General features: G+C 43.7%; 1 protein-coding gene across 2 annotated transcripts in view; it reads right to left on the bottom strand.

Moving 5' to 3' along the window:
- The window catches only part of MOB1B (MOB kinase activator 1B), a 119,784-nt gene that overhangs the window by 68,212 nt on the left and 28,246 nt on the right, over positions 1–23,326 (bottom strand). The window contains exon 2 of one of the 2 annotated variants that reach the window (XM_033961075.1): positions 3,580–3,857. The exons of the other annotated variant lie outside the window; for it this stretch is intronic. The gene's annotated coding sequence lies outside the window, so the exon portion shown is untranslated. The remainder of the gene's footprint in view (positions 1–3,579; positions 3,858–23,326) is intronic. 2 annotated transcript variants of the gene reach the window in all.

Raw genomic sequence — 23,326 nt, 5'->3', positions numbered from 1 at the left:
GCGGACCGCCCTTTCCCAGCTTCCCCCCCCCCCCTTGGCACACCACTGCGCAGGAGTAATCTAAGGAACTACTTTTTACTTTTTTTTTTTTTTTTTTTTAACAGAAAGGGTGGTAGAAGCGTGGAATACTCCTCCAGTAGATGTGGAAACAAAGTGTCTGAATTCAAGAAAGCATGGGACAGGCACGTGGGCTCTGTTAGGGAGAGGAAAAGTTAGTGGATGCTGCTGATGGGCATACTGGATGGGCCCTTTGGCCTTTATCTGTAGTTATGTTTCTGTGTGATTTTAATTACTTTTATATTTAATTTTTAAGTTGTGACCTGCTCTATTATCCTTTTGAGGAAGAACAGTATATCAAGCTAATAAACATAAACCATGCTGGGACTTTGCAGAAACAAGGAAGAGGAAGAGATGCTGGGCCTCGTGGGGAGGGGAGAGAAAGGAAGAGAGAGATGCCATATCTCAAGGGAGGAGGGAAGGGGGAAATGGAACCCTTGCTAGATGTTCCTTCTCCTCAAATGGGGACAGGAGGGAAAGAAGAGTGATGGAAAAATGATGGCCTAGGGGGATTGGTGATGTGTGCAGGCTCATATTAACCATTAGGCTGTTCCTTCACTACAGATAATGTGAAGAGCAGTAAGCTGAGAACCTGGGAAGCCTAGTTCAAATCCTACTGCAGCTGCTTGTGATTTTGGGCACTTCGATTTAGATTTATTAACATTTATAATCTGTCTATATCCACGGCAAGAACAAAATTACATATACTGTATATAAAAAAAAAAATATATACAAAACCCCACAGATAATACTCATAAAAAAGTCCAACCACAACTACCTCAGGATACATCATAAGTTAAATTTAGTAAAGCTTTCAGTTGATGTTTAAAAAGTCCCAGACTTCCTTATTTTTGAAGTCCAATGGCAACTTAACTCTCCACTGCCTCAGGTATAAAATAGACTGTGAGCCCTCCATGGAGAGAAAAACACCTACTGAATAGAGAATGACATGGTGAAAAAAACACCCCGGCGAACCATGGTTTGCCCACGGCTATGGAGACACCAAAGCCTGACTTGCCGTAGACACATGAACAAAACTTTTCACCGCCTGCAAGAACAGTGGAAAGCTTTGTCCCCGCAGTTGGAAGCACCTCCCCTCATTCCTTACCACCATTAACCATGGAATCATAGCCCCTCCAAGTTCCGGCAGCCATGTTGTCATCGTCATCATTGTCCTGCTCTTGACGCCTCCCTTAGAGTGCAAAATTGAGCCGGCAGGGCTCTCAGTCAGATCTTCACTCTTCTCCCCACAAGCTGCGATGTAAACCACGGTACATGTAGACACTGTGTGGGTCTCCTGCACCCTTCCTCTCCTATGTGGAGTCACTGTCGTTCTCCACCACCGGGGATCCCATTTGTAAACAGGCCTCCTTCCTGCCCTCCAGCTGAATGCCCACCTCCGAAGCAGACCTGGAAGACTTCCCTCTGATGTTAAAGCTGATGTCAGAGGAAAGCCTTCCGGGTCAGCCGAGGGACCCCAGTTACCTCAACAGTCCCCCTTCCAGGTGGGCTGCTCTTTCCTGCCTTCAGTGGCACTTGCATGCTGCATGTGGTAGACCCGGAAGCCTTCCTTCAGATTTCAGAGGGAAGGCTTGCAGTTTAGCCATGTGCAAGAACCGCTGCCTGCATCCCTCTAAAGAACAAGTGCAGCTGAATGGCCCTGAAGGTAACAAGTAAGGGAGAAAGGGGATATGAAATAGGACAAGGGGGGGAGGAGCGCAAATCTGGGGCAAAGGCTGGAAGGGAGGGAATAGAAAGAAGAAAATTGTTGGGCGAGAGTGAGAGGGAAAGGAAGAATAAGGAAAATTGTTGGGGGGAAGAGAGAGAAAGAAAGACGTGCATGAGGAAGAGAAGGATGCGGGGAGAAATGTTGGATATGGTGGAGGAGGGAACAGAGGGACAGATTTAAGGGGATACAAGGGGGAGGAATGTTTGACATAATGATGGAGGGAGAGGGGTGGCATGGTGCTGGAGAGGTGTGAAATGAGACATGTTGGGCAGAGGCCGGTGGGCACTGGTGAAAAATGATGCACATGATCTGGGGGGTGAGAGAGGAAAAAATGTTGGATGTGGCAGTAGAGGGAATGGGAGAGATGCACCCTGGATTTCTCTCTCTTTCCTCACTCTCTAACACAAGGGGTGGGGTTCATAGAATGGTGAGATTAACGCAGGGAGATGGGCACAGGGGAAATACTAGAAAGGGATGTATAGGAGAAGGAACATGCTGAACATGAGGAACAGGAGATGTTGAACTTGGAGAACAATACATACAGAGATAGAAGATGGATGGTGAAGATAGAGAAAGAAGTGTCAAATGGTCATGAGACCCTGGCAAGTGAGTTAAGAAAAGACAAAAGAAAAGAGACCAGCGCCTGAGACCAACATGATTTTAATTTCTATTTTGCGATTAGAATATATCACATTTTAAATATGTATCCTGCTAGAGCTGGTGTTAGACATAACTGGGGACCGCAAAGCCCAGAACGTACTTCATTAGCTTCCAGCTGGTTTAGGCCTCTCTGACCAGGGGACAATTGCTCTAGTTGCACTCCCCTAACACTATTCCTGTCATGTTTGACTGCAGTATTCTGTTAGCATGATTTTTCTGTGTAGCACTCTGTAATAATATGGCTTATTCAGTTCCTGATAGTGGAGAGGATATTTGTGAAGGGGAAGGGAGACAAGGGTTTTGTTGATCCTTGCTCTGTATTATTTGTGTTTATAAAATGACAATTGAACAGAATATTGTTTTTTTTAATACTTTAATAAAATAAGTTCAATATAAAATTATAATTATTTGAGGCTTATGTGGATGGGATCAGACCATTTGTGGGGATGGGGCCCGAGCTCATGGGGACAGGGCCAAATTTTTTCCCTATGTCATTCTCTACTACTGAATACTGCTACAATAGCTTTTGGGCTTACAGGTGTTTATTACCTTAAATTTATCCATAAGGGACACCAAAGGAAATGGGCAATCTCAGTCTTCAGTCAATGCTAAGACCAAAAAAACCAGATATGAGACCATGTTTATCAGATTCCAGAGAGACGCTGAAATTTATGGCCCCTGGCCCAACTATGATGGATGAATGGGGGGTTCAAAAGAAAAAATGTGAATAAAGGCTAAAGCACCATAAGCTGGTTCCCAAAACAGGAAAATTCTGCCAGGCCAGGGGCAGTGTAATGCCTTCTTGTTTAAGTAGCCCAAGCTCTGCCTCCCCCCCAGTTTTCTTCTTGCCTTACATGCCATCCCATAGTACCCCCCCATAGCATCTAGCTCTAGTATATCTCCTTTTTTACCTCAACCTCATTCCCAATGTCTAGCATTCTCCTCCCTACCCATTGTGCCCAGTCTTTCCTTCCTTCGCTCCCTCCTTTCAACTAGTATCCAGCATTTCTCTCCTTCCCTACCTTTCAACCCTCCCAACTCCCTGATATTCAGTCTATCTCTTTCACTCTCCCTTGTCTCCAGCATCTTCCTTCCTTCTCTTCTACCTCCCAACAACATGTTTATTTCCTTACCTCTCTCCTCAAAGATACAATTATCAGAAAGGCTTCAGGAACATCTGGCACAAGGCCCTGAACATCTGCATAGGCTCAAGACTTTGTCAGCTCCTGTCCCTCTGAACTTCCTGTTTTGAAGGGGGCACAAGCCAGCAGGTCTTAGCATGTGCAGATATTCAAGGACTCATGCTGGCTGTTTGCAATGCTTTTGCAGTGTCTTCACTGGGGAAGGAGCAGGGAGATGGATATTTTGAGGAGTGTCACGGCATCCATGGCTCCCCCCTCTATGCTAACACCTGTGTTTCAGGCCAAAGAAAAGAAAAAAAAATTAACAGACCTGAATGTACCACTCAAGGCTTTTGCAAGTCTAGCAGACAACAAATGGCACACCACTGCAAAGAGCAAATACAGTTCAAAATCAGCTGTATATCCCCTCTAAGGCCCAACCGGATAGAACACATTGTCACATCTCATGTTGATTTTTCCATACAGAGATGCAAGTCCAGCCCTGCCTAATACAAAGAGATTTGTAGAAGGGGGCGTTTTTAGAAGGGGAGAACTACCAGCATCATACATTCAGCTCTATGCTTAGGGACTTGAAGCATTCTGTGGCAGTGCTTAGTCATAGCTTTTGAGGAGAGGTGGATGGGGTTCTTTCCAGTACCCTAGAGAGCCTTTACATTCAGTAATCAGAAATGAAAATGTGAAACAAAAGTGTATAGATTATCTTGGGAACACAAATGAAAGACTCCAACCCCCTCAAGACACGTTGCTATATGAAAACTGTTAAAAGTGAATCAACTTAACTGCTATTAGACGGAACTCTGTTAGCAGAGTCAAACAACTTGGTGGAGGGGGAGGATGTCTGTGCATAACCTAGGATATGAGATGTGAGTGAGGCTTATTTCATTGCTACATTATGAATGTCTCTTAACAATGGGATATTTTTACTCCCCTTCTGTTTTCTTCCCCCCCTGTTTTACCTTCTTATTCCCCATTATTCCTTTATCCCTTTCTGTTTCTTTCTATTTTAATTATCCTTTTAAGTGAATTCAAGAAGAATTAAAACTAAAGAAAGATTAGGTTCTTACCTTGATAATCTTTCTTGTAGATGTGTCTAGTAGTCCTGAATGCTAGAGTTATGAATCTGAACCCACAAATTACTTGCAGAATGATATCACTCATCTTTCAACTTCACCTCCTTCCCAGTAGGCTTGTTCTTGCCCCCTCACTTTGTACAAAAGCAGTCATCAAGAACCACTAAAATAAAAATCATCACCGGAAGGAATGCAATGGGGAGAACTCCCCAACACCATACTTCTGTTCTGCTCTGAAACAAATATAACATTAGCAAAATTACACAAAGCTATGTGCAACTGGCACTAACATTTATGGAGTTCGTAGCTACTCACAGGTCCTGCTAAGAAGCAGAAACTCAGACTTGATACCCCTCCTTTTTTTTCCTTTTCAGCTTAGCTAATAGACAGGGAAATCAAGACCAAAGGCAGCTGAAGCTTACTCACAGGAGGATCAATCTTGAGCTCAAACACTCAATGTCTGGCAGGGCCGAAAACTTGGAACAGTCACCATATGGAGGGATCCTCTCCATCCTGATCCAGGCTGAATCTCCCATCAGAGAGACCTCGCTTTGAAACAGTAAGGGGATCAAGACTGAACTTTTGTCCCCTGAATTCCTGTCCGACTGACAATCAGTCAGGGAGGAGCTCCACTCCCAGAGGCAGCGCTCCAAGGATTCTTAGAGGCGTGCACCGAGGGTCGCTCTTCAGTGGACCTAAATTGCGTATTTTGGCCATGCACATACGCCCGCCAGAGCAGATTAATGTTACTATTCTACATATTTTTTTCTTTAATTCTACTACTTCATGTTCACTGCTTAAGTGAACATAAAAGCATATAATATGTATATAAACCAAACTTGTTATCCTATGAAAATCACAAAGACAGACTAAAAGAAACAAACATAACTTGTAAGCAAAAGGTATGTTGGGTATGGTCTAAATCTCTCAAATGTACTGCTAGCTAGTGCTCAAATAGTAATTGCACTGCACCAAAGAGCTGCCTCCTATAGTTCATGTACAGGCAACATAATAAAGTATTTTGAAAGTGATTTTAAAGCAATTTCTGTTATCTTCCTACCATGTTATCTAAACCAGTGTAAAATTAAAACAAACCATGTTCATCTTGATCCTCAAGGATTTTCTCTCTTAAGTCGTGTAGTGCTCATGTTGTAGGCCATTACATTTTTAGTGTTCCTTTTCTGAATTGCTTCAAGTCATTTTGATGTTCCTGCCAAAAAACATTTAGGCTAAAACTGATCATAATATTCAAGTGGAATCTTCCTAGTCACATGTACAAAGGCAAAATAACCTTTATCATTCCTTTATTAAATTTCACTATTCCTTCGGCACCTGAGCAAAGTGCTAGTTTTACTCTTGGTTTATCATACCAACTTCACCTGGGTCTTGTCTCCAGACTGATGTGTAAATTAATGAGGTTTTCCTGCCCCAGATGCACAATAGTGTTTCTTTATTTGCACAAAAACTATGCTGCCAAGTCCTTAATCATGATTGTAGAAATACTGGGAATGTGGAAAATTTAAAAGCAGGCTTAACAAAAACTGTTAGATGTTTGTTTCATCTGCCAACTGGCAAATTTTCCTACAAGTCCTTCTGCTACATCATTAAAGTATTGAAGAGAACTGGTCCTAGCACTGAACCTTGCAACACCCATATGGTCACTTTTTATTCGTTAGAGTTGACCGACTTCCACTTAGCTCTTTTGCTTAACCAGCTACTCGTTCAGTTAACAGCTCTCTCTCAACACCATACTGATTAATTTGTTCAGTCTTATATAGGAGCCAAGTGAAAAGACTTCCTGAAGTCTAATTTCAACTGCTGTACCTCCCTAATCTAGAACTTAGGGTTCACCTTCAAGAATTACAATAGATCAAATGAGGGTGCTACATTATATGGTGGTCTTTCCAGGCCCAGCTGTCACCTTCCCTTCCCTCCCTTTACAGGCCATGTTGCCAGGCTACAAATTCATCACCATGGCAACCTGGTATTTTGTATTTCTGTAGCCCTGCACTGATAAAAAGCAAATATGAAAACAGCCAGGCAAAGACTGGAAAAGGGGTTTAAAAAAAACCAAAAAAAAACCCCACAAGAAATAAAAACTATCCCATAAATTACCAACAGCCAGGCAAAAAGAAGCTGGTACTCATGAACTACCAAAAAGAGGAAACAGCAGTTAATATTCAGTATGTTAATTTATCTATACCACAGTTCTTCAACTGCCGGTCCGCGGACCGGTGGTGGTCCGCAAAAAAATCTTGCCGGTCCGCAAAGGATTCAGGACCCCGCCGCAGCAAAAGGTGCCAGCGTTAGCTGACGTGCAACTTCCTGTTGCCGTCGCTATGCCGGTACTCCTGCCTGCCACCACCGACTTCTCCGCACCCCCAGAAAAGCAGCGGCAGGTCTGTGTGCTTTTAACTTCAGCACACAGCTGCCCCTAGGCAGTATTTTAGCGCTGTTTCATGAGGCAGCCTCAGGGCCTTTGGTAGGCCGGCCCACATCGCATCATCGAAGCGGGCCGGCCTACCAAAGGCCCCGAGGCTGCCTCATGAAACCGCGCTAAAATACTGCTTAGGGGCAGCTGTGTGCCGAAGTTAAAAGCACACAGAGCTGCCGCTAGCCTACATCGAGGAAACATTTGCTGGAGAGGGAAGGAGGGAAGGGAGTAGAGGTGCTCCTAGACAAGGGAGGGGAAGGGGCTACTGCTGGCAGGGGAGAAGGGAAAGGGAAGGGATGAGAATTACTGTTGGATAAGGGGAGGAGGAAAGGGAGAAGCAGTACTCCTGGACAAGGGAGGGGAAGGGACTACTGCTGACAGGGGAAAAGGGGAAGGGAAAGGGAAGAGAGTAACTGTTGGATAAGGGGAGGAATAAAGGGAGAAGGTACTGCTGGAACATTGGAAGGAAACAGCTGGCAGGGAGATTAGAGGAGGGGAAGAAGTCGGGATGGAATGGAGAGATCAGATGAGGGAAAGGGGAGAGACAGAGGAATGACAAGGTAGAGAGAGACTGATGCAGGGGGGGTCAGATGAAAAATAAGGAAAGAGGGACAAAGATGCTAGATCTGGTGTAGGAGAGAGGGGCATAGAAAGAACGCAGATACTATATGGGAGGGGTAGGGGTAGAGAGCAGACAGTAGATGAAGAGGCAGATGCTGGATTGAAGAGAGTGAAAAGATGATGAAAGCAGAAACCAGAGACGACAAAAGGTAGAAAAAAGTATTTTATTTCTATCTTGTGATTAGAATATATCAGATTTAAAATATGTATCCTGCTAGAGCTGATGTTAGACATAACTGGGGAATGCAAAGCCCAGGCAGTGCGTCTTTAGCTTCTAGCTGGCTTAGGGCTTCTCTGACCAGGAGGCAGTTGCCCTAGTTGCACTCCCCCTAACACCATTCCTGCCATGTGTGACTGTGGTATTCTGTTAGCATGATATTTGTGTAGCATTCTGTAATAATTTGGCTTATTCAGTTTTCTTGATAGTAGAGGGGATATATGTGAAGGGGAGGGGAGACGGGGGTTTTGTTGATCCTTGCCCTGTATTATTTATAAAATGACAATTGTACAGAATATTGTTTCTTTTTATACTTTAATAAAATATGTTCAGTATAAAATCATAACTATTTGAGGCTTGTGCGGATGGGATCAGATGGTTAACGGGACCGAGCTCGCAAGCACAGGGCGGCAATGGGGTTTTTTAAAATTTCAGTCTTATTAGTTTGCTGGTTCATGAAATAATTATTTTATTTCCGTCGGTCCATAGGTATAAAAAGGTTGAAGAACACTGATCTAAACAGCATTCATGAGTAGAGAGTTCTGTTGCTATCAGCCGAGGGCAAACAGACTCCATGAGACCTTCAGTCTACACAGCTGATTTCTCTATGATTCTACAACTACCAATGCAATCAATTTTACACTGGTTTGGATTTCAATTTTTAGATTTATTATTTGCCTGTTCCAAACTTTAGCTGAAGGTAAGTTTCATTCTGGTACAGTACATGAATTGCTTCCCTGTACAAGTGGATTTACAATCTAAACAGTGAAAAAAAAAAAAATTGATTTGGCATTAGCTCATACCTTCTTCCAACAGTAACTAAAGATAACTTACATTTAGGGGGTACTAGGAAGCCCCTTCTCTAGGAGGCTTATATTCTAAGTTTGTAGCTGAGTTAATGAAGAGTTAAGGGGTTCATAATTAAAAAAAAAAAAAAAAAAAGTCTAAAAAGTGTCCTAAATGGCTACTTGGACGATCAAAAAGTACCCCCTCCTGTGGGCGGTACCCCCTCCTGTGGGCGGGGCCTTAGGCACATGGGCCGGGTTGGGCCCATATGCCTAAGGCCCCGCCCACAGGAGGGGCCTAAGGCTCCCGGGCCTATTCTGATTGGCCCAGGCGCCTCAGGCCCCACCTGTGGGCGGGGTTTCTGCCGCCTGGGCCAATCTGGCCCCATTCTAGACCCAGCTGGCCTGCCGGATGGGTGGGCTTTGCACCCGACTGTCTGGCCAACGTGAAAGGTACAGGGAAGGGGGGTGGGGAGGTCGTGGGGTCGGCCGGGGGGGGGGGGTCGGTCGTTGGGGGGAGTGGGGTTATGTCGAGGGCAGGAGGGCCTGGGATCCCTCCTGCCCGTATTGTAGTGGGGGGTTGGGGGGTCGCCGGGGCCAGGAAGGCTTGGGCTCCCTCCTGGCCCGTTCCTGTCGGAGTGGGGGGGGGTCACCGGGGCCAGGAGGCCTTGGGCTCCCTCTTGCCCCGATGTTGTCGGGGGGGGGGGGGGGTCATGGTTCGACATGGCAGGAGGGCTTGGGCATCCTCCTGCTTGGATCGTTGTAGGGGGGGGGATTCTGTAACCGGTGACAGACACCGGTTAAAGAAACCAGATTTTAGGCGAAGGACGACTCCTCCTTCGCCTAAAAGCCCTTTTGTTGGACGTTTGGGGCTTAGGTGTTTTTTTGGTTCATTATGGCCAAAAAGTGTAGACGTCATGGGGGTGTACTTGTAGACGTAGTGGTGATCTGGGCGTTTAGTAGAGGCAGGCCATAATCAAAACAAGGACGTTTGTTTTGGTTATGGACACTTTCCCTGCTTCTGCTTTGAACGTTTAAGGACTTAGGCCAAAAGGGGACTTAGATGTTTTTTTTTTATTATTATGCCCCTCCACGTGTCTAATTAAACAACTTATAGCCAGTGGCATATTCAGCTCAGGCCCCCCTCTGCTTTAACGGCTTGTGGGGATGCCTGGCCCCATCAGTCAAAGAGGTCTCTTGGATATATTTCATTATATATGTTTTATGTATAAGCAGGGACATAGCCAGAAGTCCTTTTTTTTTTTTTTTTGGGGGGGGGAAGGGGGGACACAGAGGTAGACTGAAGAGGCTAGGTAGTCTAGCCTTCCCTCCTGCCACCTCAATCCTCTATCCACTCTTCCCCCCCCCCCATCCTTACCACATTAAAGTAAGCTTTTGCTGATGGGGATGCCAAACCCTGCCAGCTGAAAAGGTTTTGTTGCATGTCCCGCCTGTGTTGCTTAAGTCACAGTGCACTTTGGCCACCGTTGCTGGTCATCCTTCCACTAAGTGTTACAGTTGCAAATTATGTCTACATTTTCATGTACTGTACTGTCAAATATTCTAAACTCTCCAAATAATGTTTCTAGACACATACACTCTACTACTAATCACCAGATGCATGTAGTGCTGTACATTAAATGTAGCCTAGGCCAGTGTTTTTCAACCTTTTTTGGGCAAAGGCACACTTGTTTCATGAAAAAAATCACGAGGCACACCACCATTAGAAAATGTTAAAAAATTTAACTCTGTGCCTATATTGACTATATATAAAGTAATTCTCTTGAATAGGAATCAAATAAACACAAAGAAAGTATTTTATAATTACTTTATTATGAAATATTAAGTAAACAAAATAGTGAAAAATTATAAAATACTTTATTCAATGCGAAACCTGGGCCTGTTTGGCTGAACACAAAGCTGATATTCTGGCTGGAATCGAAGAAAGACACACACGTAGCTCTTCGTCAACAGCTCTCAGTCTCTCTCTGTATTTGGTTTTTATAGCATACAAAAATAGACAAATATACCCTCCTCCATCCTTTTTATTAAACCACAATAGCAGTTTTTAGCTCAGGGAGCTGCGCTGAATGCCCAGCGCTGCTCTTGACGCTCATAGGCTCCCTGCGCTAAAAACCACTATTGCGGTTTAGTAAAAGGTGACCATATTGTAAAATATAGACAGCAGATATAAATTCAGAACTGTGCATAGTAAGTGAAGGGAAGTTTTCATCTCTGGGAATTTACCCAGTTAACTATTAAGTTATTTGGGCAAATTCCTTTGAAAACTGTGGTAATACTGCCTCCACTTTGCTAAATTTAAAATAAAATCATTTTTCCTACCTTGTGTAGATTTCTGGTTGCACTTTCTTCTTCTGACTGTGCATCCAATCTTTCTTCCCTTCTATCAGCCTGTATGCTTTCTCTCCTCCATACCTCATTCCCTCCCCCAACTTTTTCTTCCTCTCTCCCTGACCTTTCTTTCTTTTTTTCTGTTTCTCTTCTTTCCTTCTGTTTCCCTGCCTGCCCCCTTTCTTTCTTTCTCCCTGCCGTTCCCCAAGCCACTGCCACTGCCATCGGGGAACAGGACCCACCAATGGATAACAGGCCCCAAAGCCGACTCCGACGCATGCTCTCCCTGACGTCAATTCTGCAATCGGAGAGGAAGTTCCGCCCAGCCAGGCAGCGATTGGCTGGCCCGAACTTCCTCTCTGCCTGCAGAATTGACGTCGGGGAGAAGAAGACTTATCGGCTCGATAGATTAGATCGCCAAGACAAAGTGAGTCCTGGGTGATCGACTCACTTTGCCTTGGCGAGCTACTGGCGCCCCTGCCTCGGGCCCCCTGTCAGCTCCGGGCCCGGCGGCCCTGCGGCACACCAGGCAACATCTCGCGGCACACTAGTGTGCCGCGGAACAGCGGTTGAAAAACACTGGCCTAGGCTATGCTTATTTGTACTTTCTATACTGCCCTATTCTGTTGAAAACAGGTCAAGGCGACATACATAAAAACAAAATGTAACAAAGAAAACAACTCCATTTAAAAAAGAAAGATGCCCCTCCTCTCTATTGGGATATTCTAACTTCAGTGTTTTGCTAATATTTTGAGGATACTTTATGCTCCAGAAGAAATGTCAGTTCCCCCCAGGATCTAGTTTAAGAGATTCTCTCTCTCCTTTTTCAAGTATTAGTGCCAGCAGCCTGGATTCACTCTGGTTAATTAATTAGAGCTCATCCTAAAATAGACTATCCCCTTCCCTAAAATGTTATACAATTCCTCACAAATCTTTTTTCTAAGATACTAATATTCCAGAAGTCTGTCTGATACACATGATCCTGGAACAAAGTGAGGAGCATTTCTGACAAAGCTTCCTTGGCATTTCTGGATTTCAAATTTCTGCCAGAACATCCTCTCAGCACCTTCTCCGATTCAAATCTTATCGACATGAGGTTCACCATCTTCACCCCATAGGCAATTTACTAAGAAATTGTCTAGCCTACCAGAAACCCAGCTATCTACATTCCTAGCAATTTAAATCAACCACAAAGTCTATCCAACATTCCCCCAAGGCATTTGTTGCCAGAGATACAATAGGCTAGATTCAGTAAATAGTACTCAGAAATCAGCATACCCATTATAGAATAGAAATGAGTGCCCATTTCAGCACCCAAAATTTGAGCACTAGGATTTATGCCTACTAAAACCGGGTACTGTATAATTTGGGTACAAATCCCTGGTATTCTGAAACACCATGCAAATTTTAGGAATGCCCATGACTCATTCATGCACCTCCCATGACCACATCCCTTCTGGGTTGAACGCTATGGGATTTTGGCACACATTTGTTATAGAGTACTGCGTACAAGATGTGTGTGCAAATTTAAAATTGTGTCAATTAGCACACAATTATTGGCACTAAAATTGGCTCATTAGCCAATTTAGTTAAGAACATAAGAATTGCCATTCTGGGACAGACCGAAGGTCCATCAAGCCTAGTATCCTAGAAAAGAGAGTTTTATTTGTGAGCTTACCCTAATTGTGAAATGAGTCAGGTGGTGTATCTGTTCCTGAAGTATCTAGACAGTTGACCTGTACAACTCTTTCTCTTCAATAACGGTTCTCTTGACCCATTAACCACTTTCTTTCACCTCTATTAAGTTCAATCAATTTGTACCATCTTTTAATCTTTGTAAACTGCATAGAACTGTTATTATTATTTTTATGCTCGGTGGGAAGTGGTACACTGGCCAAACAAAAAGAAGAATTAAGCAGCAGATTGCTCAGCATTACAGATCCCACAGTAGAATTTGGGCGGAGGGTACTGTATTGTTTAAATTCAGCAAAAGAGAATAGGATAATTACAATGAATGAATATAAGTATCTAGTAGTTGAACATCCGAAAATACCTTTTATATATTTTTATAGCCCAAATTCATAAATCTTTACATTCTCCACCAGGACATCCAATTGTATCAAGTCATGGATCATTGTTCCAACCGTTATCTCAATTCCTGGATTTTTATCTGCAGGACTTAGTGCAACAAATTCCCTCATTTATTCAGGGTTCTACTAATTTAATACACTTTTCATAAAGTACTGAAGCCATATTTATTTCAGAAATTTACTAATGATCCTTCTTTTTCAAATAATCAATCATAAAAGATAAAATTCTGGCCTAAGATATACCCCCCTCTTCTATTAAACTGCGTTAGCACAGACAGCCGCACTGAATGGCCTGTGCTGCTTCCAACGCTCATAGGAACTCTATGAGCATCGGGAGCAGCACGGGCCATTTAGCACGGCTCCCCACGCTAGAAAACTGCTAGCGCAGTTTAATAGAAGAGGCCTATAGTTTCTGTTTAAATCTCCTGTATAATTTTATAAATATTTTGTTAACCGAGTTGAGCCCTCCTCTTTGGATGAATCGGTATTAAAAAAAAATTTTTTTTAAATCAAAGATTAGATTAGATAACTGAGTCAGTGATATTGGTAATGCTGTATGTAAAGGCACTACTGTATATACAAACATTCCCCAACATCAGGCTGGAGAATTAAATAATTACTGAGTCAGTTGGACCTATCTGAATCATTAAAATTATTAGGCGATTTGAGCGAATTTATCATTAAATGTAATTATTTATTTACAGATGAAACGGGTTGCTATGGGGGCCACAGTGGCTCCCTCAAATCTTGCCTCTATATGGCTAGATTTGAGCAACAGTATATGTTCAAGGATCTATAGTAGATATATTGTAAACTGGAAGAGATTCATCAATGATATTTTGTTATAATCTACTCAGGTTTGGAGGATGAGTTAAAGGAGTTTTTGCAGTATATGGAGAGTTGTAATCAAAATCTCATTTCAATCTATGATCTCACATACATTGATTCATTTTCTGGATGTGCAAATTTCTTGGGAACAGGGTCATTTTGTTACATCTGTTTTTAGAATACAGACCAATCATAACACTGTCCTGAATTATGGTATCTGAGGAGGAATTTAAGGGACAGTATTCCAATCGTTCAGTTTCTAAGATTGAAACGGTTATGTGCTGAGCCAGTGGAGTTTTTTAAGCAGGCTGGTTTGATGAGCAATAGATTTAGTCAAAGGGGATACCAAAAAAAAGTCATTCAGAAAGCTTTTAAGAGAGCTAATTATACCAATATGGAATGGCCACTTTTGCATTCTGAATGGGTTAAGGGGGATAACTATGCGACATGTATATTACCACGCTCGTATCAAGCACAGTTATTCGGCAGTATTGGTACATACTAAATTTGCACCCCAAATTTACAGATATGCCTCGATTTGCTTACACCCGTAATAGGAATTTATTGGAAATTCTGTCTGGTAATAGAAGCCAGGAGGGGGTCCTTATGTAAATCAACGAAGACATTTTTGGTGAACTAGTTGTGTACAGTATATTGTAAATATGCTTTGCAGATCAATAAGGTAATTATTCTAAATAGTGAAAAAGAGTTTCATTTGCAAGCTTACTCTAATTGTGAAACGAGTCAGGTAGTGTATGGAGTTTTATCCCCATGTGGATAAAGGTACATTGGCAAAACAACGATTTCAAATATATTTATTGAGTTTTCAATAACAATGGTAGAAACACATAAGAAACAAAAACAACAATGAGCAAGTAAACAGAGAGGTTCAACAGAAGATAAAACATACATAATATCTCAAAGAGGACCATGGGGGAGAACCAGGGGGAATTAAGCAGCGGATTGCTCAGCATTTGAGTAATTTACGATTAGGTAAGATTGAAGCACCGTTAGTGCCCCATTAGTTAAGAGAATAATCATGAAATGGAGGATTTGAGATTCATAGTTTTGATTGAAATGCAATTGGTTAGGGGGGTGGGGAATGTTTCCAAAATATTATTGAGAAAAGAACAGCGATTAATTTCTCAATAGGGAGGTGGAGTGGAATTTATTATAATTTTGTAGGCAGTTTAAGGGCAGGTGAAGGCAATTCATCTGATTAAGGTTTGAGGAGGGTTAAAAAGGAATAGAAGTGTAGGGAGGGAACATGGCCATTCTGATGTATGGCTTTGCTAAGAATGGAATACCTGATGACAAAAATAAAAAACCCTGGGTTATTGCATTATGATAAATAAGGAGATTTGAAAGGTACTGTTAACAAATTTGTGTGTTTTAATTGTGGAAATGGAATATGATGTACTGATGTTTGATGAAATAATATTGTGTTTATGAATGTTTAGACTGGAATGGGAGCCCTATGCAGTCATAGCTCCTGAAGATGTTTTATAGTGAAACACAGCTCTATGTCAGGCTAGACTGTTTAAATTCCACTCGAACAGCAAATGATTCAGCAGGGATTTATTTTGTGAAAGAAGATCACCAGTCTGTTTGGGAACATGAACTTTGCAAGCGGCCAGTTTGGTGACATATAGAGAACATTTCTAGAAATTAAAAGAACAGTATATCTCACAAGGGTGTGTAATTGGGAAGGTCCTTGTTTGGCTTTAATGTGTGGTTTAGATTTTTTTAAAAAAATAATTTGCTTTTTATTCAAATCATAATAATAGTAATAATAATAATATGTCAACATACTTGCATAAGGATTAGAAATGTATACAATCATATACTTGATTGATATAGTAATACAAGAAAAATGAAGATTAATTAATAAACTATTTAGTCTACTAACTGGATCCAAGAATCAGGATAATACACTCAAATTAAGACATAATCTTTCTATGATGGAGTAGGAGACATAGATAACCCCCAAACAGCCGGTTCGTTAAACTGTGGGTAATGCAATTGGACCAATACTCACTCCACCCCCCTTCCTTAGCCATAATAAATTCAACTAGTTGTTTTGGCTCAAAAAACAAGAAAAAAATTTTACCCTGAAATGAGAGACAGCATTTTGCAGGAAATTTTATTACAAATAATGCACCCAGGTTTATAACTTAGGAATTCTTTCCTTTTTTTCTGTCTCCTTAGATAAATCAGGAAAAAAGCGAATAGTTGAGCCAAAAACTTATCATTCATGTGCCTAAAATAGGTTTGAAGTATTAAATCCCTATCAAACCCCAAGGGTAGTCTCTCAGTTATAACTTCAAGTGAATTCTCCAAAAAATTAGTCAAATTTAAATCACTCTTCTGTAATCCCACTTCTCCAGTAGAAGTAGAGAGGAGGTAGGAAGACCTCAGGAGAGAGACAGGAGGCAAAAGGCAGGGGATAAAAGCAATCTACAGCAAGGGCAGCGGCGAGAGTTAGCTCCGCCCACCCCCAAGAGTCAGCGAGGTCAGAGCCCGAACTCCCCCTTGAAAGGGGGCGGAGCCAACGGCGCCCAGCACACGCTGACCTGAACACCGGCTGAAAAGCAGGCAGAAGGCAGAGAGGAGGTAGGAAGACCTCAGGAGAGAGACAGGAGGCAAAAGGCAGGGGATAAAAGCAATCTACAGCAAGGGCAGCGGCGAGAGTTAGCTCCGCCCACCCCCAAGAGTCAGCGAGGTCAGAGCCCGAACTCCCCCTTGAAAGGGGGCGGAGCCAACGGCGCCCAGCACACGCTGACCTGAACACCGGCTGAAAAGCAGGCAGAAGGCAGAGAGGAGGTAGGAAGACCTCAGGAGAGAGACAGGAGGCAAAAGGCAGGGGATAAAAGCAATCTACAGCAAGGGCAGCGGCGAGAGTTAGCTCCGCCCACCCCCAAGAGTCAGCGAGGTCAGAGCCCGAACTCCCCCTTGAAAGGGGGCGGAGCCAACGGCGCCCAGCACACGCTGACCTGAACACCGGCTGAAAAGCAGGCAGAAGGCAGAGAGGAGGTAGGAAGACCTCAGGAGAGAGACAGGAGGCAAAAGGCAGGGGATAAAAGCAATCTACAGCAAGGGCAGCGGCGAGAGTTAGCTCCGCCCACCCCCAAGAGTCAGCGAGGTCAGAGCCCGAACTCCCCCTTGAAAGGGGGCGGAGCCAACGGCGCCCAGCCGTTCGGCGCGCGGCGAAGGCGAGCGGTAAAGGCGCTCGCCTTAGCGAGAGCGCCTTTGCGAAGGGCCTTGCAAGGGACGAGTATCTACTATCAAGTATCTACTATCAAGTATCTACTATCAAGAACACCGAGGAGGACTGAACGGTAAAGAAGCGACAAACACAGAAGGTAAGGAAGAGACAGACGCAAAGGGAACAAACCCACACATACAATCAAGGTGAGGTAGAGCGGAGACAGCACACACAAAAGACACAGCAAGGCAAGCAACATAAGGAAGCAGCAGGCAAGGAACACAAGCACACACGAGGGAAGCAAGAAATGGAAGCCCAAGGAAGTCAGAAGGTGAGCTTTCCGGTCTTCTGTATCGGCTGCAATATGTATGACTACCTCCCTTCGGGGATCCAGGCATACATTTGCAATCGATGCATGGAGATGGATAGCTTGAAATGTCAGGTAAGACTATTGGAAGGAACAGTGATGGAACTCGAAGACAGAATCCGAGCACAGGAGAAGATTCTAGTGGAGTACAGCCCATACGACGAGGTCAAGGAACTAGAAATGTTCATAGAGGAAGCTCATCAGCACCACGTAGAGATCCCAGGGCTGGAAAACTGTACTCAAGAAACCCATGTGAGGAGAGAAGACACCCATGCAAACACAGAAGAAACCGAAGACGAGGTAGGAGACAACCGCACACCAGGAGGAATAGTGAGAGCACAGGAAGACATCCCCCCACCCAAAGAACAGGAAACAATTTCAAGAGTATCATTGGAGGAAGAAGACTGGCCCTACTCCAAGGACGTGGACCTACGCCCCCCAAGGAACTCCCGAATAAAGAAGATGGGGATCATCGTAGGCGACTCCATTATACGACATGTGGACAGCCACACCGCAGGAGGAAGAGAGGACAGAGTCGTCACCTGTCTGCCTGGAGCAAGAGTGAAGGATGTGACCAACAGGATCTCCAGGATCATAGATGGCGCAGAGGGAGAGGACACCGCTGTGCTTATCCACGTGGGAACAAATGATGTGAGCGGGCGGAAGTATGACAGGGAAGAGCTGAAGGGCCAGCTCCGCTCACTCGGAAGACAACTGAAGATCAGGGAGGTGAGGGTGGCCTTCTCTGAGATCCTCCCAGTACCAAGAGCGGATGGAAAGAGACAAGGGGAATTGCAAGTAATCAACGCCTGGATGAGACGATGGTGCGAAGAAGAAGGCTTCGACTTCGTGCGCAACTGGACGGCGTTCTGGGGAAAAAGCAAGTACTACAGAAGGGACGGACTACACCTCAACAAAGAAGGAGCACGAGTTTTGGCAGGCAACATGAAGAAGGCAATCGAGAAGGCTTTAAACTGAAAGATAGGGGAAAGCCGACAGTCGACCACCGGTCGATGGCACGGATAGCAGGATGCCCCGACGAAGAAGCCAAGGACTACTACTCCTACACAAGAGAAGACGACCCCACAGCCAATAAGGGAGAAAAAGCAGGAAGGGACAACTCAGACATAGGAGAGGACGACCACACAGCAAACAAGGGTGATAACACAGGAGCAGTAAAGGATACCGTATTTGAAACTATAGGGACGGCCAAGAGTAGAAGGTCCAAAAAGGTAACACAAAGGGAATTTAGATGTATGTATACGAATGCTAGAAGTCTAGGTAACAAAATGGGGGAACTAGAGACAATAGCAAGACATGACATATTGGATATCATTGGCATAACAGAAACATGGTGGAATGAAGAAAACAAATGGGACACAGTACTACAGGGATACAAACTGTATAGAAGAGATCGAGTAGGGCAGAAAGGTGGAGGTATTGCTCTATATGTTAAGGAGGGAATAGATTCTGTTGAAATGGTTACAACAGAAATGAAAGAGAAGCTTGAGTCACTCTGGATCAAAATTCCTGGTCAATATGGTGCAGATAAGAAAATTGGCCTTTACTATCGTCCCCCAGGACAGGCGGAGGAAACTGACTCAGAAATGATGGAGGAAATCAAACAAGAATGCAAGACGGGCAATGTAATTATATTGGGAGACTTCAATTTCCCAGGGATAGACTGGAAACTAGCAACCTCCAACTGCGGCAAGGAGGCCAAGTTCCTGGAGGTGCTAGGGGATTGCTTCCTGGAACAAATGGTAAAAGAGCCGACAAGAGGCAACGCCACCTTGGACTTGGTCCTAAATGGCCTAACGGGACCGATAACAGAAGTGGAAGTCGTGGTTCCACTGGGAACGAGTGATCACAATGTAATCAACTTTAAACTTGACATCGGGAAAGGGAAACATGCCAAAACCTTAACCACCACCTTAAACTTTAAAAAGGGTAAATACGATTGCATGAGGGCCATGGTAGAAAAACGACTAGAGAAGATGGTGGACAAACTTGAAACGGTAGATCAGGCATGGTCCCTACTGAAAAATACTATCACAGAAGCACAAGATCTCTACATTCCGAGGATTTCCAAAGATCGGAGAACAAAGAGCAAAAGAGAACCGGCATGGCTTACCATACAGGTGAAGGAAGCCATAAAAGAAAAGAAGGACTCTTTCAAAAAATGGAAATGCATAAAGACAACCGAAGCCTGGAACAAACATAAAGATGATCAGAAGAAATGTCACAAGGCGGTGAGGGATGCCAAACAGGATTATGAGGAAAAAATAGCCCAGGAGGCCAAAAACTTCAAGCCCTTCTTTAGATACGTGAAAGGGAAAAAACCTGCAAAAGAGGCAGTGGGACCCCTGGACGACCAGGGAAGAAAAGGGTACATCAAGGAAGATAAACAAATCGCAGACAAACTAAATTCCTTCTTTGCGTCTGTCTTTACGAAGGAAGACACCTCAACAATACCTGAAGCGGAGAAAGTGTTTCCAGGAGAAATAGAGGACAGCCTCACCACAGTTGAAGTGGACTTAGACCAGATATACTATCAGATCGACAAACTTAAAAGTGACAAATCCCCTGGACCGGATGGAATTCACCCGAGAGTCTTAAAGGAATTGAAGGTTGAAATCGGAGAGTTATTGCACAAACTTGCAAACCTGACAATCAGAACTGGACAGATACCGGACGACTGGAGGATAGCGAACGTCACGCCAATTTTCAAAAAAGGATCGAGAGGGGAACCGGGCAACTATAGGCCTGTGAGTCTTACGTCGGTTCCCGGTAAGATGGTTGAAGCACTGATCAAGGATAGCATAGTCCGGCACTTGGACGCACACGACTTGATGAAACCCAGTCAACATGGATTCAGGAAAGGGAAATCATGTTTGACGAATTTACTCCAATTTTTTGAGACCGTAAACGAGCAAATTGATAGTGGGAAGCCTGTGGACATAATATACTTGGACTTCCAGAAAGCGTTCGACAAAGTTCCACACGAAAGACTTCTCAGGAAACTACAAAACCATGGCATAGAGGGAGATATACAAAGATGGATAGGCAAATGGCTGGAAAACCGAAAGCAGAGAGTGGGCATAAATGGGAAGTTCTCCGACTGGGAGAAAGTGACTAGTGGTGTACCCCAGGGCTCGGTACTTGGGCCGATCCTTTTTAATATTTATATCAATGACCTGGAGGAAGGAATATCCAGTGAGATCATCAAGTTTGCAGACGATACAAAACTATGCCGGGCAATCAGATCGCAGGAGGATAGAGAGAAACTCCAGAGCGACTTGTGTCGGTTAGAAACATGGGCGGAGAAATGGCAGATGAAGTTCAATGTGGAGAAATGCAAGGTAATGCATTTAGGCAATAAAAATAAGGAATACGAGTATACAATGTCAGGTGCAACTCTGGGGAAGAGTGAACAAGAAAGGGACCTGGGTGTACTGATAGATAGGACCCTGAAGCCGTCGGCACAATGCGCGGCAGCGGCAAAGAAGGCAAATAGAATGTTGGGCATGATAAAGAAAGGAATCTCGAGTAGATCGGAGAAAGTTATAATGCCGCTTTATAGGGCAATGGTCAGACCACACTTGGAATACTGCGTCCAACATTGGTCTCCCTACCTAAAGAAGGATATAAAACTACTGGAGAGGGTGCAGAGACGAGCAACAAAACTGGTGAAGGGTATGGAGAGACTGGAATATGAGGATAGACTTATAACACTAGGATTGTTCTCCCTTGAGAAAAGGAGAATGCGTGGGGATATGATCGAGACCTTCAAAATACTGAAAGGAATCGACAAAATAGAGCAGAGAAGATTATTTACACTGTCCAATTTGACACGGACTAGAGGACATGGAATGAAGCTAAGGGGGGACAGGTTCAGGACTAATGTCAGGAAGTTCTGCTTCACTCAGAGAGTGGTTGACACCTGGAATGCCCTCCCAGAGGAGATTATTGCGGAATCGACCGTCCTAGGCTTCAAGAGCAAACTAGATGCATATCTCCTTAAGAGAGGCATATAAAGATATGGTGGACTATAAATTACGCCAGGTGTACACCTGGCGGGGCCTCCGCGTGTGCGGATCGCCGGACTTGATGGACCGAAGGTCTGATCCGGAGATGGCAGTTCTTATGTTCTTATGTTCTTATGTTAGATGAAACCTGTTTTTTCCCCACTGATAATATATATTGTGCTCTAATTATTGGCGGCAAACTCTCCTCTGGTATTAACAGGACCTCTTTCAAATATTTCCGCATCATTACTATCGGAGCAATTACTGTAGATTTTGGGAAATTCAAAAGTCTTAAATTATTCCTTCTTTGTTTATTTTCCAAAAGTTCCAATTTTCTCTGGATAAAGGATCTTTCCTTTATAATCTCCGATTCCATAGATTTTATTGATTAATTTGTACATCATGACTTAATAGACTCACTCTATTTTTTCAAAGTTACCCCTTGTGTATTAACCTGGGAGCTAATGGAAGCAAAATCGCACGCACCAAAGACATAGCCCTTTTAAGTTTGGAGTCCATGGTCACCATTGCTTTCAACAGGTCTAAATTGACAATAGCAGGTTTAATAAGTTCCCCAAACTGTCCTTCAAGAGAAGAAGTGTTCTCACCAATTTCTGCACTGAACATTATTGATCTTTCTTCAGTGGGGACCTGTCTCTCCAGAGACCCTCCACCCACCACTCCTCTGGAGCTCACCAGCATTTCCTCTCCACGGGTAGTCTGTTGCCTTTTCCTCTGCAGTATTTCTTTTCATAAGTTGGGGAGGAGGCTGCTGTTGGATTGAGCTAAGAGAAGCTTGATCTAAGCTAATGTTCGCCAATGCTATCAGCATTCCTCCAGAAGTCTGGGGTGTCTCCTAGGACTAGAGTATCACTCCGGTGTTCGGCGGCATCTGGATCAAATTTCTGGAGCTTCCGACCTCCAGAGGTCCTGATTGTGAAGCTCTCTGCCTTTTCCCCATGGCAAAAGAAGATTGATCGCGTAAACAAACAAAACGCGATAGCATAGTATCTCAGCAACGCGGTATGGAGCTCTGCTTCAAGCATCTTGGATCATTGTGTATTTTAATGATTGTTTATATTTATAAAAATGATTAAGGATAAAAAATATTTTAAAAGAGAATTAAATTAAGTTTTGAAACTTAAAACTTGACATTTATAATATGATATACATAATCCAGGAAATATTCTTTTGCACCAAGATGATATCATCTGTAAAACAGGTCTTAGCTATTGGTTCATTTCTCAGACAAAAAAATAGAAGTACTTTATTATCTCCCTGAAATTCTCTGCTATGTGTACCTGTGCTTCAGCTGCTCCAAGTCTGCCGTTCTATCCTCCAAAGAAAACAGGCTGGTTCTATGACAAGCAAAGGGCTTTTTGCATTAAGTGCACATATACAAATTCAATAATAACTTGTGTGTGACAAAATTCAAAAGCTGAGGCATGGAAGAAAAATATAAACATACAACAATCACTCTCCACTTAGATCACAATCATAAGTGTGAAACACCCAATACACTTCTCCCTCCGGATTTGCGGGGGATAGGGGCAGAGCCGGACCGCGAATGGCGAAAAACCGCGAATATCCGGCTCTGACCCACCCCCGCCTCCCTGGCCTTACCTGGTGGTCTAGCGGGCTTTCGGGGCAGGAGCGATCTTCCTATGCTCCTGCCCCGTACAGATCGCCATTAGGAAATGGCTGCTGTGAGTTCCCGTAGTCTCGAGACATTCCTTTCGAC

This window comes from Geotrypetes seraphini, chromosome 1, assembly GCF_902459505.1.
Source record: "Geotrypetes seraphini chromosome 1, aGeoSer1.1, whole genome shotgun sequence".
Lineage (NCBI taxonomy): Eukaryota > Metazoa > Chordata > Amphibia > Gymnophiona > Dermophiidae > Geotrypetes > Geotrypetes seraphini.
This window is presented reverse-complemented; position numbering and strand designations above follow the sequence as displayed.